We start from the raw sequence: 5156 nt of genomic DNA, 5'->3' as shown, positions 1-5156 counted from the left end.
CCTCTCACCCGCAAAAAAAAAAAAAGAACATGTGCCTCAGACCTCAGTATCCTTCTCGATCCAATGGTACAGATCCATTTCTTACAAATGAAGTTAATACTACACGGGTTTGTCCCTAAACTACCACCCCGGAGCAGCACTTATCAACATCTCCGTAAATAGTTTGTGCAAAACAAGAACATGTGTGCAACTAAATACTCACAGGTTGGTTTACTCTTCTACATAACTCTGGTGGGATCACAACAACCAGAAGCAGCCAAAGCCTGTGGGGCTCCATAATTTCCGCATTAACCAGGCCAGTTCTAATTGATGTGAGAATTTTACACTAATAACATCAAACAACATACTCAAGTGCTTCATTCATTTATCCTCTCATAGTTGCTCTGCTTCCTCTTCGGAACAAATATGTCCTCAACACACTCCTGCTCCCATGATTCGAGAATTTCTGATGCTGTCGGCATCTTTTCATATGAACTACAGGTACCAAATGAGTTCATGGAATCAAGTACTTTGTCGATCGCAGATACTTGTGTGCCCCAATGTGCAAGATTACGATGTTCGTCTTCTGAATGCGGACCACGAAGTACAATGTCCCCACCCAAGCCATCTTTGACACCTGATACAGGGCTATCAGTACTGGAATCAGAGAATTCATGACTACCCAATGAGTCCTTGCAAGAGAGCTCATCCTGTTCCATCAGATTGCTATGTGAACAATTATCTGCTTGAGGCTCTTGAGCGTCCTTCGCCAACATTGTCGCACATTGGGACTGCAATGCTCTTACAAAACCGAGTCCGGGATCTGTTTTGATGGCATCACTAGTACTGAGGTGCGTTATAAGGTCTTTCAACGCATCCACCCTGAATCGATGTGAATTTTGCTGAAGTAGATCACTCCATTGCTGTTCATTCATCTCGACTGAAGCCGCAGACATAGTATTCATGAGATGCAGTGTCCTTCCATGGTCGCTTTCAGCAATAGTTTGGCAAATATTTTCAGCGAACAGCTCTACGTCAGGGATTTCTCCTCTTTCAAGTATTGAATCAAGTGCATGCTCCACCAAATAGGGCTGCAAAACAAAAGCACGATGAGTAAATAATTCTGCACTTGGTCACCTTCTGTGCAAGCACACTCCACTGCAATTCCTAGCAGGCTAAAGGTATTTGGAATGCCCTCTCTTGAGGTCAGATGCACAAAAAAGGACAAACTTGAAGAAGATCTGCCGGTGCAAATTGAAAATAAATTTGGATATGAAAGAAATAAAAACAACTTGGATGATGATGACAATGACGATCATTATAAGGTGGAGTTTCAGGTGCCACATTTCTTCTGGAGAGTACAAACTGTCACACAAACAGGGGTGTAGCAAACAAATGTTAACTCCATGATGAACACAACTTTACTTCTATTTGCTAAATACTCCCTCCGTCCGGAAATACTCGTCGGAGAAATGGATGTATCTAGACGTATTTTAGTTCTGGATACATCCATTTTTATCAATTTCTCCGACAAGTATTTTCGGACGGAGGGAGTAGGATGTAAAACGCCATATTTGCATCGATATCTTGAACATATTATTCAAACATGGATCTGAGCTAGTACTGTGTTAAGAATCGAAACGCGAAGTCATATATCTCAGAAAAGGTTATGGGGTAGTAGATAATAAACACACCTTTCCAGCTCTGGATGCCTTGATGAGCAACCATGAATTTTTGCTTTGATCTAGATGGTGTTGAGAAAGTGTCATCTGTCTGTATACATTTTCGAAATATTCCCACTGTTGAGCGGATGCAGATGCTTCAAGCATAGAGCTGTATGTATACATGTCTGCTTTAAGTGATGAATGGTCACGGATATGTGGCTGAGAACTACAAACACTATATGTGGTGGTCTCAAACAAGTCTTTTGCCTTCCCAAACATATCGCAGCGTCCATAAACTTTTAGCATGACATTTATTGTCCCAATATTTGGAGTACAGTAGTCCTTCATTGACTCAAATATCGAGATACACTCGGAGATATATCCACCATCAAAAGAGGCTAGGATCATGCCAGTAAATGCGAACTCCAGTGGTTTAGTCAGGCGAAGCTGTTCCATCTTCTCAACCTGAAACAGAAAATTTATCATAAGAATATATTGCATGCATTTCTTTTCTTTACTCTCCAAGTCCCTCACATGGAGATATTACTTGTGCAATAAGGAATCAAAACAGTAATGCCAGTGTTTTGCGAAGGTAAGATTACTTAATTTGACTCCGTGAAGAAAATGGAGCCAGAGTGGAGATACAAAACAAAACCTGCAATAGAAGAGGAAAGACGTATCCTCTGTGCTCTCTGTTGTAGAATATATGACGCGTTGGACAAGACATGGTATCCCATAAACAACTTTGACCAAGAATATTCGTAGTATCTATTTACTAAAGTAGAAATATATATTCTTGGACTTGCTTTACATAAAAATATATTGGTACAATACTAAATATAATCAATTTAGGTAGTTCGGTACAAACTACCAGTCAAAGTTAAGGAAGTTTGACGACTCAAATTCTAAAACAACGCGTCTTTGTGAACAGCGGGAGCAAGAGACTAATTTAAAACTTGAAACAAACTGAGAAAGACAGCACCTTAAATAATCCTGAAAATGTTGTGCTGAAGCAATGAGGCATTACCACATAAGACTTCAAAAGCTAAACACCATCATTGGTGTTAGTAGCATTTGAGATTTTGCATGCCAGAACTCAACTTTCAGCAGATAAGTGCAGCTTGAGGTGGCGACAACCCCTAGCGGGCATAAATTCATACCTCGTGGCTTCTCGAGTAACAACCAGATTAGCTATTCTCAGATGATCATACACACATCAAAGATCAGAGCATCTTTTTTCTTCAGCTTTTTTGCCAGCCCAAGAAAGCTATCACATTCATATGGCATGGTTCCTGAGCTGTTTTTCTAAACAAATCTCGATGAAGAAATCAAATCATATAGCTAGCACAAACCTCAAAAGGCAACACTATTTGACTAGTTACACCAAAAAGAAGAAAGCAGTATAATTGCAGATATAAATGCATACATGATCAATCACAAACCTGTAACATAGCATCTTTCCACCTTCCTTTATTGCAAAGACAGCAAGCTAATTCATAGTACACACTTGCAGCTCCAACGACTCCTCTTTGTTCCATGTCTTTAACTGCTTCAACTGCTTCATTTACTTTCCCTTGTTCCCAGAAGGCTCTTACTAACACTGAGTGCAAATATTTGAAGGTCAACTACATAACTGAAATGTCAAATAACATACCCAATGAATAACTACAATGTATGAACGCAATACACCAGATGAAGCTTACTGCAATGCTACCTTTATAAGTTATCGCTCTTGGAGGCACCCCTTTTCTCTGCATCTTTTCAAAGAACTTCTGGACAAACTCATACTTCTTGGATTTAAGCATAACCTTTCAGAAAGCAGCCCCGGTAAGAATAACAATATGGCAAAACAAATGACAGATTCAACAAAGAAAAAACACTAAAATTTTCTTAAATGTGATACCATATTATTTCCTTGAGAGTGGAACAGATTGGACAAATGAAGATATGAGATAAAGGACAGGTATATGAGGAAGATAAATAACTTGACATAAGGTTAATATTAATATAGGCAGGGAAAAATCAGAGCACTGAATCTCTAGAACAATACAAACAGAGACCAACACTTCTAAACCAGATGCGTGTACGGCCTGAAGAATATATGCAATAAGACAGGCCTGGCTAACTAACAGTTGTGGTTCCCAAAAACAAACACAATTTGTCAATAATATGTTTTAAAATATGGTAATAAGTTTTAGAATAGTATCTTAACTATCCGTAATAATAATTTAAAACATGGTAATAATCAAATAAGTTAGTAATATCTTCCTGGAGATATAAATGGCACAAAATATTTCTAAATATGTATACCAAACAAGAATAGAAAAATGTTACCAAATTACCCAAATTTCAATACCAATTATCAACTAAACATGTTACCTCCATTGCCAAGCCAAATGTCGCTCCTGTAGGTGTCAATCCACCGAATCGCATTTTCTGGAACACCCAAAATACCCCTTTCCACTGCTGTGATAGTACGCAGGCATTAAGAACCTATAAAACCAAAGGTCGAAGTGACAAGACAATCAACTTTCAACAAGATCAACACTTCTTCCAAGAGGGAACTAGGAAAAATGAATGAAAAGAAAAGCTGCAGAAGCTACTCTCACCGAGTTATAAACGAGAACATCCGGCTCCAACAAAGGATCCCAATCTTTGCGCCGCATCATCATTACCTTTTTTGAAGGCTTCTGTCTCATATAATCGATTATCTTAATTAGCTCATTGAGAAGGCCAGCTCTACCAAGTGTAACAGCAATACTATGGTATGCAGCCATATCAGGGTATATTTGAGCATCTCCCTGATGAGAAGCAAGATAAGACATCTGTGTCAGTTACTTTTTCTTTTTTTTGAAAGAGGGAAACGTACAAATTAATTAATTACGATTATGGGGGAAAATAAAACTACCCTCATGATGGTGAAAATCCGCAATGCTTCAGTTGGCCTCCATGCTTTCCCAAGGATTGACAGTAACTTCGTATACACAAACCTAGACATGGAATAATTATATTAGTTAAGTTATTGATATTCCAGCATAATTTCGTACCATGAAATTATGCTTACAGTGGATGGAAATAAAGAAATGAGTATCAAATGAATGCATAAACAGAAAATCACCTGCTTCTTCGATGCTTGTAGCTGTTCTCATTGTACACCCACTCAGTAACAGCAACGGCCTGCCTCCAGTTTCCTTTTGCCTCGAGCCCTTTGAGTATTTGTAATAGATTATCTTCATTATATATTAGGTCAGCTTGTTTCATCATTCTAGTAAGCCTCCAATCACCCGAACTAAGGTCCCCTTCATTGAGCCTGGTGGACAAACTTGTTTACTGAATTTTGGAAAACAGAACACTTCGAGTTCACATGTGACTTGATAATTAAGTGTGAATCTCATATATATATATATATATATATAAACATATGTTTATCATTAATCCATGCCAAAAAAACCTATCAGATACAACCCATGCTAACTCTATAAATTAGTTGTCCTTAAGGTGTCTGCCCCATGG

General features: G+C 38.4%; 1 pseudogene; it reads right to left on the bottom strand.

Annotated features, from left to right (window-relative positions):
• Window positions 1–38: 38 nt before the first annotated feature.
• The window catches only part of LOC119275293, a 6189-nt pseudogene continuing 1071 nt past the window's right edge, over window positions 39–5156 (bottom strand).

Source organism: Triticum dicoccoides, chromosome 3B, assembly GCF_002162155.2.
Source record: "Triticum dicoccoides isolate Atlit2015 ecotype Zavitan chromosome 3B, WEW_v2.0, whole genome shotgun sequence".
Taxonomy (NCBI): domain Eukaryota; kingdom Viridiplantae; phylum Streptophyta; class Magnoliopsida; order Poales; family Poaceae; genus Triticum; species Triticum dicoccoides.
The sequence above is the reverse complement of the archived record's forward strand: the minus strand, read 5'-3'. Positions and strand labels throughout refer to the sequence as shown.